The sequence below is a fragment of the Protopterus annectens genome, chromosome 7.part0, assembly GCF_019279795.1.
Source record: "Protopterus annectens isolate FY-2018-M chromosome 7.part0, PAN1.0, whole genome shotgun sequence".
Taxonomy (NCBI): Eukaryota; Metazoa; Chordata; order Ceratodontiformes; family Protopteridae; genus Protopterus; species Protopterus annectens.
In genome coordinates this window covers 395,478,819-395,493,589 of record NC_056739.1, presented here as the reverse complement: position 1 = coordinate 395,493,589, position 14,771 = coordinate 395,478,819, and the positions used below count along the sequence as shown (strand labels likewise).

The 14,771-nt window shown below is 39.5% G+C and overlaps 1 protein-coding gene across 18 annotated transcripts in view; it reads left to right on the top strand.

The window, feature by feature from the left end:
• PLEKHA6 (pleckstrin homology domain containing A6) overlaps positions 1–14,771 on the top strand; it is a 1,822,600-nt gene that overhangs the window by 547,444 nt on the left and 1,260,385 nt on the right. The gene's annotated exons all lie outside the window — the stretch shown is intronic.

The following is a 14,771-nucleotide window of genomic DNA, read 5'->3' as shown; positions in this document are numbered from 1 at the left end:
ACTGACGTAATACACAATGTTATTTTACTTGGTGTGCCTTTGAATATGAGCTATGATTATTGTTTTATACACTGTGTGGTTATGTGGTAGTTAGTAAAAGCTCTTTGGTTAATGTTAAATAGATTTACAGTATCTCCAGTCATATTAGTCATTTACAAAATGCAGTGTTTTTAGGGCATATTTTTAAAGTTATAGTTAATAATAATTTTTCTTCTGAGTATACTTTACAAATAACATCCCACTGCAGTTATCAATTGCTAGACAGAGATGCTTTCTGGGAGGTCAGTATTCAGAGTCTGCCTTAGTATTGCCTTATCAGCTGTTGACCCTACCTTAAACATTGACTTCTGCAACTCCATTTCCAAACCATTGCAGATCTTCACAAACACATGCTGGAAGCTGAAATATCATGAAAACTTAAATTTAGGAGTTGTACTGTTTGCTGTGAAGGTTAAAAATGGATTATAAAGGTATGGGCTGCAATTCCACTGAATTCACTTATTACTACACTGAAGCCACCACATGATCATCATGTGTTTTATAGCATGTCATACTGTGGGTACCTGATGCAGACCTGATCCTGCTGGTAAGACTTGGAATTGTGAGCAGGTAGTAGTAGTAGTAGTCTGAACCCTGCTCAGTAAATAATTACATTAAACACTGGAGTGTATTGACAGTCTTGGACTTTATAGCCTCTTTGGTGCTCTTTCTGGTAGGAGAGAAAATGCAGACCGAAAGCTGCACAAAACAAACATCAGGGCTGGGGGATATCTGTGGAGAGAGAGAGAAAGAGATCTCCTGTGAAAAGATGTCTAAGATGTGCCAGACTTGACTTGCTCTTTGCTGCCGTTATATGTTTGCATGTATCAGTTGAGAATGAATATGCCTGACATTTTCTTTTGAAAGTATAGCACTGGCTATAATTGCCACTTGCCTGAGAAAATTAGAAACAGTATTGAAAACATTTACATTTCTTTGTGAACTCTTGGGAATTTATTTGCTTAGACTGATAATGCAGATTGCTTTCAGCTGTCATTTTGTCTGAATCTTTTTGCAGGTTGTGTTTCCATGTGAGTGTGTGTGTGTGGGGGAGTTGACAGCACCCAACGGTGAGGCAGAAGCAGTGGAAGCTTCTGTGGATAGTGACCGAGTCAGAAATAGGATTTCTCTTTGCCATTTCTCATCTATTGCCATTTTACCATTCAGTTGCCACAACTTGCAAGCCGAAACTCTTATTTAAATGCATTCGCAGATGAAGTCCTAACTCGCAGATTTCTGCTAATGATCTGCAATGAACTAAATTTTACTGTACAATATCCCCACCCCCACCCCTGATACTTAGCCCATTCCCATACTACAATATTAGCCTGGACTGTGCCTGCAATTGGTCAATATTGATCAGTACACTACCCCAGTAAAATATAAATATATATATATATATATATATATATATATATATATATATATATATATATATATATATATATATATACATGTGTGTGTTTGTGGGGGTGGGGGTGTGCATAATACTAAAGGTCTGTAATTCCAACACTTGGGACAGAATGCTGGATTTTTTCCCCCTTGACAACTTCTTTCTAAAAGCATGATTGAAAACCCTACCAAAGTGATTCTGCTAGTTGTGACATCAGGTTCTGTATCATATTTTCTTACTGCTTTTCACCTGGAATTAACCAAAGGGATTGATCAACCAGGCAGAAGTGTAGCCACAGTAGCTAGCGTGAATAACATAAAGGAGCTCAATCATGTGATTGGCTAGGCAGCTTTTCAGAAGTCACAGCTCTGTTTGTACACTAAAAAGCAAAATATCCTGTTCAGCTCAGTCTCTGTTTTGCTGCTTTTATGACTCACTTTGTAGCCACTGCCTTGGGCAGATGTTACATTCCTGAGCTCTGATCCAGTGTTAATCTGCGGTCTCCTCCCATCAACCTGCTGCTGATGTCAAAATGTTACCTAGAAATGTTTTAATTGAGAGCACCTGGATGTCATTCTGTTACCCATTGTGTTGTTTCAATAATAAGGAAAGAAACCCTTGTCCAAACTTGGAATTTTGGGAAATGTAAGTAGGAATGGTCTATCTTCAGCACTATGATTAATAATAGTATGAAATTGCAAGTTACTTGTTAATGCCACAGTCTTTGTCTGTTTAAACCAGATTTCACTTGTCTGTCTCTTTTTGTGTCTGTACATTACCAGATGTACCACTCGGAGATGAAACCTATTCCAGTCTGATCTGCTTGGTATGATCTATATAGGTGGTCTTGCGAAAACATTTTAAGAAATTTAAATCTTTTATCACAGGCAACCTAATCCATGAGGACAAAGTGCTACAACCCTAGAGGACTGGCAAACTGACATTATACATTTTCTGTCTGATTCTGTGAAAATGAGGATTGCTTGTGCATATTCCACAATGCTCAAAAAGCAAACGTTTTTATTACATTCTAGAACTGCTGTTGCAGCTAAGCGAGCTGTGGCTTTGGATATTAAGTAATTATTTTCTGTCATTATAATCCAAATCTAAATGGGGATAAAAATATCATAGTATGATCTTAGAGTCTGAGGCACATCTGCTGATGATTTCAGCATCTGGAAGCTTGAGCACGGGGTTGTGTTTGTACCACTTTAGGGTAAGTGGTTGAAGGCCATTTTCCAAAGTTCTCTAATGTTTGTAGTCACCTTTTTTTTATTTTTATTTTTTAGAAGTCTAGCACTATTTGGTACTATAACTCCATCAACACAGGCAAATTTTGATGCAAAGTCAGGGACTTTCTGCAGGTCAGAGAACAGATGATGAAATGGACTTCCTCTACTAAAGTGAATTATTCTTCCAGATATTTTGTAGCAACATTGCTTTTGGCATGTCACACAGGATAAGTAAGGAAGACTGAAAGTAAAACTGTGATTCCTTTGCAGTGACAAACATTTATGTCTGCAAGCATAACACAGAGCAACATATGGCCCTACAGTACTGAGATGACAAGTAAAAACCCCCTTAATAAGCAGTGATGCTGTCAATGCTGAATTCCACTAAACTGTTCTTGAGCCATAATAATCCCAGTGACTTAGTGCAGCCTTATTGGAGCAAAGTCTCTTTTGCTTCCTATTCCACACATTAATGCAGTGAGAGTGTGTGAATGTGGTATGCAGTAGTTTTACTAGTCTCTCTAGCTTTACTTTTTGGTTTTATTCAGCATCACATATTTAAAAAAAAATCTGGCTCACACCTGTATATACATTAATACTGCACCTCTAGAGATCTTGCAAAGTTTGCTTTATAGCAGTAATAAGTTAAAGAGAATCATACTGGCCTTCACTCTGCTATGAATGGTTTTGTTGAGTGTAAAATGCCCCCATCAGCACTGTTCAGAGGGCATCCACCATTAAAGCATTATATGGATGAGTTGTCCCATCAGGGCTAGGTAACAAAAGATGGGCAACGAACTGTAAAGCCCTGCTGCAATGGGAAAATAAGCATCTATCTTTCTTTTTAACCACATGCTAAACAAAATTACACCATGTTAGCTCAAGTGCATAGTGTTGTTGGTTACTGTGATAACAAATTCTGACTTTAATTTTGAAATGCTTGCTATTTTGATATCTATTTAATGTAAAAAAAATATTGTTCTAAGTTGATTACTGTGAATTATTCTCTGCGATTCCCAATCTTGGAGTGCAAAATATTCATCTAAAGAACATGAAGATTAACAGAACCTCAAAACATCACAGGATGTCTATTGATAATTCATGTCGTGTAATCACAAACCACAGTAATCAAACCAGTGTGTAGTATAAAATAATGGAATGTACAGATCGTGCATACACAACTAAAAAGTGGTTTTGCTGGGGCCCATCTCCTGCATCCCACCCTTTCCCACTTTATCCATGGCTGTGCAACTCTGTTGTTAATAATGTGCAACTAAGTCATCTGCAGGAACATCTACCCTTGCATCCCATATGTCACATCCAGCTGCAATAACAGTAAATAAACCAGATGTTTCATAAAACACATTGAAGTTTTCCACTATAACAAATCAGCAAGATCAAGAAAAAACACTGTAAAACTAAGAACAATAATGTATCTATCCCCTGTCGAAGCAGTGAAAATATGAAAAATTCAACTCCCTTCAAAATAGGATGTCAAAGCCTTGGGCTTGATAAACTGCTACTGAATAACCTTTACTTTCCCCTTCTAATTTAGCTGCACTTTTCATTTTCCAACATCCTAAAGCTTTAATATTTATGTCATATAAGTGCCTGTACTTTGGGGGAAGTGGCTTAAAGCAGTTTTCCAAAGCACTCAAACTTTTACTTACAAAGTTTAAAATAAATCTAGCCTGTAATGAGTGTTAACTATTTATTTAAAGCATTATTAACCAAATAAATGGGCTGCTCAATAGACCCTTTTCAGATATGACCCAGGTACAGATGTGCACAGTAAATTGAGACATAATTCAATACTAAGTATAATAACCGTGTATAAGTTGGTATAGTATACAAAGCACAATTTTCCATACAGTATTATATACAAGCACAGTTTGTATCAGATACTGAATAAAAGTAACTTATAGAGTTATACAGTACAGAACTCGTAGGGGGTCCCAATGGAGAAATGATAATATCAGCAAGTATAGGAGAGTAGTATTGCTATTGCTGGAATTAAATTAATCCTCAAGTCTGTGTGAGTACCTTCACAAGGTAGACCCTGTTTTACAAAATATTTTATATAGCATATATCTTGGACAGACGTAGATTAAAAAATAAAAAAGTCCCAGGACGAGCACTTGTGTCAGGACCTGAAAAACTGACCATGAAAAATCCTCAACATACGGAAACATTCCTACATTGGAGTTAGGCCAGGATCAGGGGTAGGATGCTGCCCCTGTTGTAGATGGAAGTAGTAGTCCACAAAAAAAATACAAAAACTGACAGGCCAAAAAAGGCGTTAAGGATGATACAGTGGACTATTGATGAAAAGAAAGAAAGTATGTATTGTTACTTTTATGCAAAAAGCCCATAATTTCCACATAGAAGATATAAAAAATGATTGAGAGAAATTAGAGAAAAGAGAAATACTTGCATTTGAGCTTTTTGACAGTTTTTCTTGTGCAAATAAGTGTTCATTGATACAACAGATCCATGAAAAACATTATATAGACCAAGAAACTTTGGGCTGCTTAGAAAAATAAATGACTGAGGAAGTGCAAAAATGTAAAGAACAAAATCTAGACATTTTTGAAAGGTATAGAAAAGTAACATGGACATGGAAAAGTGAGATCTGATATGGTGCAATAGTTGTGCAAAGGAGAAAACCAAACTAATCAATAAAAAAGCCACTCCAAATATATTTGAAGAGAAATACAGGCAAATGCACTTGGATATGGAACATTTCACAATACAAAAAATAAGATTACAAATGGGAATTGTAGAACAGAAGATTAGTAATGGAGAAGTTAAACAAATAGAAGCTGAAGTTATGAAATACCTGTGAAGTGAAGGATTTAGTGTAGAAAGTCTAACACATGTCACAGCATGATGGAACAGTGAGTCCCGAAAGTAAGGGGAAACAGGAGGAGCGAGAGACATCTGAAGAAGAAATATGGTTATGGGAAAGAAAGATATTTAATATGGCACAATATTCAGGCAAAGGAGAAAGCAAAACTATCTAATACAAAAAAGCAGCGGCAAAGATTAGTAATGGAGAAGTTTAAAGAAATAAGAGACTGAATTTCTGGATTACCTGTGAAGTGAAGGATTTAGTGTAGAAAATCAAACTCTAGTAATGTTGCAGCATGATGGAACACTGAGTTCTCAAGTTAAGGAGAAACGGGTGGAATGGGAAGCATTTGATCATATGCTGCATGAGTATACTCTGGAGCCTTCAGAAGGAAACCAGTACAAAAGTTCAGTTGGAGTTGCACAGCAAGGGAAGGAACAGCAAACAGTGGCAACTCTGACGCAGTCAATGTTGTGGAGTGATAGGCCAGTGAGTTCCCATATGAAAGAGCAATGGATGATGTGGGATGCAGCTGAAGAGAATATGTCACAGGAAGATGTTCTGCAACTTTCTGCAGAATGCCAGCATGGCCAAAAACATTGCCTCTATGGGACTGGATAACATCCCAAGCTGCCTAATAAATGGTCTGAAACAGGACCTGGAAGAACCACTTGGCACTCTCTCTTCAACCACAGTCTAAGTACTGGCTTTGTCCCAGCAGGGTGGAAAATAGCAACAGTAATTCCCTTATACAAAAGGGGTTCATGAACTGACCCTGGGAAGTATAGATCTATAAGTCTAACCAGCCTTATCTGCAAGGCCGTGGAGAGAATCATCATGAATCTTATCAACAAAGACATAAGTGACCTTCAAATTCTTGACCCCACCCAATTTGGCTTCGTTAATGGAAGATTATGCTTACTAAACCTGGTGACTTCTTTGAGAATGTCACCAAAGCCCTGGATGAATGCAAAACAGTACATACAGCATATCTTGACTTATCCAAGTCTTTTGATACAATCCCCCACTCAGGCATTATTGAAAAACTCATCCAGCTAGGAATTAACCCATATGTCACTAGATGGGTAGCCAACAGGCTCACTGACAGAACACATACAGTCACAGTTGGGGATTCCACCTCTACCAGCAGACCAGTTACCAGTGGTGTACCGCAGGGATCTGTACTGCACCCCCTACTTTTTGAATCTATTTCTCAGAAGTCCAGGTGAAAATAGATGGCCTGTGACTTACCAAGTTCTCCGATGAGTGCAAACTGGGTGCAATCATAGAGTCCCCCAACGATGTTCACAAACTACAAAAAGGGCTTATACAGAAAAATTATCAGTGCTAAAGCCACAAACTTAATGCATTCTTTTGCTTTTAGTTTATCATCCCTTTCAGCAAAGGGAAGTTCCTGCAAATTACAATATTAATAGTACTCCCTCTTAGCTCAAACCCTGTGATGAGAGATTTGGGAACACAGGTTGATAGCAACCTTAACTTCAATCACCATGTGTCCACAGTGGTAAGGAAGGTCTTCTAAATTGCACATCTCATAAGTAAGGGCATTGCATCCACAGCTAAGGATGTTATAACTCCCCTGTACTCATCCCTCATATGATCACTAATAGAGTATAGCGCTCCCGTCTGTATGTACTTCACCAGACACCTGCAGCAGCTGGAGAGACCTCAGAGGTTTCTCACCAAGAAAATTCAGGGCCTTCAGCACATGACTTACATGGACGACTGAAGGCCCTCTCACTATACTCTGCATCTTATAGGCTGCCGAGTGGCAACTTGTGCCTGGCCTACAGAGTAGTATTGGACCATGTGCTAATGGAAATACTGCACATCTACAAGTCAAATGGGACAGGATTCACTCATTCTAGGGATCTTAACCTAGACAGATGTGTGTACCAGAGATTGCCACTCCTCTGGAACAAGCTCCCATTTCATGTAAAATAGAACTTCTCAATGAACTTACTTAAGCGTAACTTAGACAACTGGATGGGAGACCATAAATTTACCCCGAGGGTGTCACCTATGTCCCTCTTGAATAAAGACAGTTGGTGCTGATGATAGACTCAAGCTGCAAATATAGACCATAGAACTTGGTCAATAAGGGAACAAGAGTATAGCATGGCTAGGCTTATAAAGGCCCTAGGAGCATTAGCCTAGCAACCTCCTATGAACCTAAGGAAATGGAGAACAAAGAAATGCACCCTCTGTTCAGAAGAAAATGATCTAAGGGGAAGAGTTGCGTAGTTTAGTTTAATAGAGATGGATAGACATATTAAGATCAATAAAAGAAATAGATTACAAAAAGTCCATAAGACTGAAAATGTTAAAAGTTTGATAAAACAAATGAACACAGTAATCAAGACTAAAAAGAAATTCATGTGTACATGTATTCATTACCTTGCAGTATTATATACTGAGCAAAAGTAGCTTATAGTGTTGTACAGTATAGAAGTCATAGGGGGTCCGAATGTAGAAAAGATACAATCCGTGCGGGAAGGAGAGTAGTATTGCTAGAATCAAATTCATCCTCAGTCAGGTCTTGGTGAGGACATTTACAAGGTGGACCCTGTTTTTACAAAATCTTACCAAGACGACATTGATATAAAGGCTGTATAATTCAGTACTAATTGGAGACTAATACAACAGTAAATGGACACATAATACAAATACTGAGTACAGTAGCAGTGCATGAGTATTATAAACACAGCTGGTGTAGAACACAGAGCACAGTTTACTTACAGTATTATAGATCATAGGAAGTTACTAGGCTAATGGCCCTACAGCCCATACAAGCCTAGTCAAGTTCTACCCTTATTTCCATGATTAATACCTATTGTCCCTGTCCACGAGGGACACAGGTGGAACCCCTGGTGTGAATTTATGGTTACCCATCCAATTGTCCAGACTGTGTTTGAAGAGGGCAAAGGAGGTGCTTTGTTTGACATGAAGTGGGAGTCTGTTCCAAAGGTGTGGTAACCTCTGGGTGACAAATCTGTCCCTCCAGCAGGTTCTATTAATATCACATACCAGGTTAAAGTCTTTAAAGTCAGTAACCCCTGTATCATTTGACTTGCAGATAACCAGCCTTTCCAATAATGCAGGGTCAGAGATTGCCTTATATGAAAGGCAGAGATTGCCTCTGAGTAGTCTGTATGAAACAGAATAAAGTGACAGTGATTTCAGATGATCTGCATAGGACAGATACTGAAGACCTTTAATGTTCCTTGTGAGGAACCTTTGTGGTCTCTCCAGTTACTGCAGGTGCTTGGAAAGGTACATACCAAAAGGGGAGTTGTACTCAATTATTGGCCTGATGAAGGAAGGGTACAGGGAGGTTATAACTTCTTTTTTTCTGGAGGCAGTGCCCTTACTTGTGAGATGAGCATTATAGAATGCCCTTCTTACCACTGTGGAGACATGGTGATCAAAGGTAAGGTTGATGTCAACTTGTGTGCCCAGGTCTGTCACCACTGAGTGCATACTTATGGTGTTCCGATTTATGTGGTAGTTAGTTGGCAGGAACATTGCTCTTACCAAAAAGGATAATACAGTTTTTTTTCATTGAGTTTAAGGCCATGACTTTGGCAACAATCATTTGTATAAGACTCTCTTGTAGCTTGATAAAAACACAGAAGACCAACCTTGGTCGTACCAGAGTTCTTCTGTGTTTTTATCATTACCTGCTTTTGGATTTATTCAGAACTCAGGAACCTGTGTGGGCTGGTGACTGTTTTTGTGGTGTCTCTCTCTTGTAGGATGTTGAGATCATTTGGAGATTCAATGACAACTCCCAGTTTGCAGTCATCAGCAAACTTTGTCAGCCACAGACCTTTTAGTTTTTGCTTGTACTTCGGAGAAATAGATTACAAACATTAGAGATCTCAAGACTGATTCCTGTAGAACACCCCTGGTTACAGGTCTGTTGTTAGAGATGAATTCCCCTATTTTGACTATATGTGTTCTATCAGTGAGCCATTTACCAACCGATCTAATGATTTAAGGGTTGATACCTAGTTTTTTTTAATTTTTTCATGTCTTTTGGGTTTCTTAATACCATGACTGGTATGGAACCCATTCTCAAGTCCAAAGTATGATTAAAGTTCATGAAATTAGTATTGTTTCAATCTTTGATGTTAACCAAAAGTGCTCTTTGCAGCACCCGCAATGTGCCCAGTAATGACTCCTCCAGCAATTCCTATGGACTTACATATACTGGTAACATATCTAAATACGATTGTAGATTATGTTTTATAGGACCTGTTGCTCCTACTACTATTGGAGCTGCTGTCTGGGTATCTTTCTTCCACATTGCTGTCATTTTTGCCTGCAAATCATGATATTTTATGACTTTGTGTCTCTATGCAAGACACTGTAGTCACTGGGTGTAGAGATTTCAGTGATGAAAGCTACTTTTGTCTTCTTTTCATGGACCACTATATCTGATTTTCTCGCATCTATTTTTTGAACTGCTGGTAATGGGCGATCCCATGTGATGTAGACTTCATCATTTTCAGTGATACTTTGTGGCTCACATTTCCAGTCAACCACTTCAGTATTATAATATTTGTACAATCCCAGGGCAACAGTCTTGCCACATTATTATGCCTTTTCAGTATAGAGTCCTTTTGCCATTAGTATATCACAACCAACAAAAAGCTGTACAACTGTTTCCAGTTCTGTTTCACAAAACTTACATTTGTCTGTTCCTCCCACATGTTCAATGGACTTTGTAACCCAACATGTACATAGCCCACTGTCTTGGGCTGTCAATATTAACCTTTCATCTTTTGGTTTGAATTCGCCTCTCCTTAACCATTCCTGCATTCGATCCTGATCAACATGAAATTGTTCCAGGAATTTTCTGTACTTTATGCATTTTCCACATTTCTTGCCTTCTCATCTGATCCTTCACCTTATATTCTTTCTTTTGTTTTAGGCACGTTTAATTGCTGCCTGATTTTTATCTACTTCTGGTTTGATTTCCATTCCTGCTTGATGCCGATATGCTTCTGTTAGACTAAGAAGGGAAGTCACCTTAGATTTATTCTCTTCCTGTATCAAAACTTTCACTATGGGTCTTATGAGATCAGCAGATATTTATGCAGTCCCACGATTGCAGATCTATACATGTAATCAATTTCAAGAGGCCCATACCTCCTTCAGAATGAGGAAGATATAATCTTGGTATTCACTGATTTTTATAAATCATTTAATGGGCATGAAGCATGCTTGTTTTCCTGTCTAATCTATCAAACACCTTTTGCGCCCAGTCAATAACTCCAAAACTGCAAGTCAGGACATGAAGAGCAAATTGGTTTATAGCTTGAATTCTGTTCCTAGATGTCAACGCTGTTTTCTGGATTAATGTAAATCTTCTAAAATATTCCTTACTAAATTTTATTCACATTTGTTCATGTTTTATTGCTGATATCTAGCTGGGTGAGTTTGTCAATGATGCCTAAATCTAGGTAGACTGTACGCACAGATTTCAACTCATCCAGGGCCTTGGCTACTGACTCGAAGTCGTCCACCAGGTTTAACAGGCATGATCTCCCTTTGACAAATCCAAATTGAATAGGGTCAGGTGTTTGGGGATTACCTGTATCTTTGTTGATAAGGTCCATGATGATTCACTCCATGGCCTTGCAGACAGTTTGTATTGGATATTGAACAAAAAAAGTAGCTTATAGTGTTGTATAGAAGTCCATAGCTGGGAGATGATATCATGGTGATTGTTACTAATTTATTTATATTCATTTATTTAATGTAAATTAATAGCAGTGAGATGAGATCATGGTGATTGTTAATAAGATACATTGCACAGTGTTCTACAAGGAGAATGATGCACACATTTAAAATTTACAGCAGTTACTCTAATATATATATATATATATATATATATATATATATATATATATATATATATATATATATATATATGGTGGCTCAAACAACAAGTATTGGACACTTTGGTTTTAATAAAGGAGCTGTAGACAGCAAGCAACTAACTACCTTAACAGCCAGTATGTACCTGCTATCTCTATTTCGTTATTATGTGAACTACATAGGGGTACAGAAATGTAACTAGATGACTTAAGTTACAGTAAAAACATTCTTTATGTAGACTGTCATTATTATCTTTATAATCAAAATAATCAATTATAAACAGCAATTCAGAGGTAGTACTGTTGACTGTTAGTAGAAAGTATATACGTACTTATAATCGGAAGTTACTCATTGGATTGTTATAGAAGTTTGAAGGAAGTCTAAGCATGAGGTAAAGAGATTAGAGTGTTGGTTAAAGTGTTTACCATTTGTTTGCAAAGCAGATTTGTCAGTTTCTTTAAGAGCTTTTTTTCTTCTGAGCTTGTTTGAATTCAGAGGGCAGGTGGTATCATTTAAATGAACTGATTTTACTGAATCTTTTCTCCAACAGCAAAGTCAATGGGAAGTTCATAGAGTGTGAGTGATGTCTTGTCTTCTTAGGAAGTATGGTGGTGGTTTACCTGCAGTTTGTTTCTGATGAAAGGCTGAAAGCTGTTAATATTTTATATGCAATGTAGGAAAGAAGCAGGATGGATGGATCAATCCGTTACTGGCAGCCATATTGCTTTCTACATAATTGTGCAGGAGTGTTTGGCCTGTGGCGAGAGGTTGATAAATCTACCTATGGCATTTATATACGGCTGGTGCTAGAGGCTGATTAGAGGGAAAAGATCGGTAGGGCATATTCATCTTTCGGTGTAAGCACGTTCCTTGCAATAGTCCCTTTGCGTTCTGTGGTGTTAAACCTGGCATCTGTAGACGTCCCCCTCACCTGTTTTCCACACTTACCTTCATCTTTTCCAGCTATCTTTAAACCCTTGCCTATACCAGAGCATCTGACCAATTGTTGCAGAGTCCATCTCTTTCTCTGAAAAATATGCCAAAGCTGATCATGATAAAACCCATTCAGCTACCATCCATTTCCACTTCTTCCCATTTTTTTATTTTTCCTGTTATGTACCTTCACTGTCTTTACACCTTAACCAGGCTGTTTTTTTCAAACCCTCCCTACTTTTATTTTTTAGTGTTCCATGTTACTTATACTCTGCAGTCTGTGCCTCTGGCTGTGCCTGTTCTTTCAACCCCATGTTCACCATATTCGTAAGCCTGCTTTACACGCCTTCTCGTTACTCTCACATTCCTAGCAGAAATAAGTCCAGGTTTTTACATTTAGTTGCATCAGTTAGGCTATCATACAGTTTTTGGGACTATTTAGCTGTTCGTCAGCCCCAGTTTTGTTTACCTTCTTGGTCACTAATCTCATTAACATAATTTGAGTATGATTGTCACAGTGCTATCATTTCAGTATTATGTACTTTGGGGGGGTATATTGAGTAAGCAGGGTATTGCCTGATAAAGATAAAGGCTAGTGATGCAAGTACCACAAAAGTAGTAGTATAACACCGATAAGATAAAGTATATGGATCCATGGAGGTAAGTAATTATGCTGGTTTATTGGCCTCACAGCTCTGGAGGAAGATCTTGAATAATAAGTGGGATATTCATGCATATTTACAATCCTCTTTCTTTACCATGTGCTCAGTTTAGCTTCAGATCTGATGTTATCCTAGTCGCCATTCATCATGTATGGGTCTAGGATCCGACATCAGATCTTAGCTGGCCCACTTAGATAACAGCTTAGCTCAAGCTCCTCCTCTCCCAAAATGCTCTACTGCCCTCTAACCCCTCAGATCTCATTTGCCGTTTTTGCTTGTCAGACGCAGAATGCTCAGCTCCCCGGGTTATTCCATTACTTTGTAAGTGGGTGTACTACTTTTGGGATTTTTCCTTTTTCTTAACCTAATTTTCACTTCTTAAAGCTCGTCTATAGTTTTCATCTAGTTTTTTTGTCTAGTTACCAAACCCTTTCACCGCTCCCATTTGGTTCATTTAGTTCAGGTGCCTTTTTTCTGGTTTCTCTTAGAGTAGTTAAAATTCCTTTCTGGAGGTAGCTGTTCTTGGTTTTGGTTTTCATGACTTTCCTTGCATATTTGGGTTTAGTTAGTGTGTGTTTTGAGTTAGGACGGACTTCAGGGTTTTGACTGTTGGCCTCTTTGTGGTTCTGTCCTTCAGCTGTTTTTTTGGCTTTGGTTGCCTCAACTTGTCTCCATGTCAGAGAAACCTTTAGGCTTCAAGAGGTGCTCCTCATGTGGTCTGAAGATTGCCTGTCACCGACTTGCACAAGGAGTGCCTCTGCTGTCTCTGTGCCGACCATCTGGAGGTTGAATGCGGCATTTGTGTCACTTTCAACCCCAGAGCCCTGGTTGACCACCGGAACAAGCTGTTACTTAAAGGCTTCGTTAAGGGGGGGGTCCCCTGGTCAAAGAATCCTTGAATAAGTTGGGCCCCTCAGGGCATAAGAAAAAGGATCCCTCTTCTTTTTCCTTAGGGGAGGCTCCTTCCAAGCTAGCCAGGATGTGGGATCCCAGGTCCCCGGACTAGGGGATCAGTTATTTACCCCACCACACAGGGCCTGTTCTTCAGACTGTAGGAGAAGATCCTTGGGGTCCTGGCACGGATCTCCAGCTAGGTCCTCCATTCCTCCCCCCGATCCTCCAGAAGCATCCTGCCTGCAGACATGGACAGGATGATGCGGTCCTTTCTAATGGCTCAAACTGAGTTGGGGCTTTTGGCTTCCATGGCCCACAGGGTTAGGGAGCCTTCTCCCCCTCCCCGCTTACCTTGTCCTCGTCCGACCTCACATGGATTGGACTCGTGGGGGGGGGATGCGCTGTGTGGAGGTGATGGGGGTTTCTGGGACTCCTCATTCCTACCCCATCAGGATCCCTCGCTGGTTCTGTTTCCATTCCTCAGGAAAGGTCGGGCCACCAGTCCAAGTTGTGACCCTGGAGTCTGTGGGGGTTGATATGGGTCCAGGCTTCTTGGGCCGTTCTCTGCCCCTTGGTGCTTCAGCAGTTGATAGCTCCAGAATGGCACTGTTTGGAGGGTTGTGGGTTCTGGCAGGGTCTGCTTCCTCCTCTGTTGTGGTGTTAGTGGGGGAGGGGGCCTCATCCATTCCCTCCATGTTCTTGGGCAGTGGAATGATACCTTTTTGCTGCCAGAGTAGCCTCTCCAACTGACCGTCCTCCTTCCCAGCCCCAGAATTTGAGCAGACCCCTTCATCCTGCTTTCAGTCAGCCTGTCTGGTCTAGTCTCCAGGGGGAGTTTCCCCCACAGGGGTTCTTTCCTC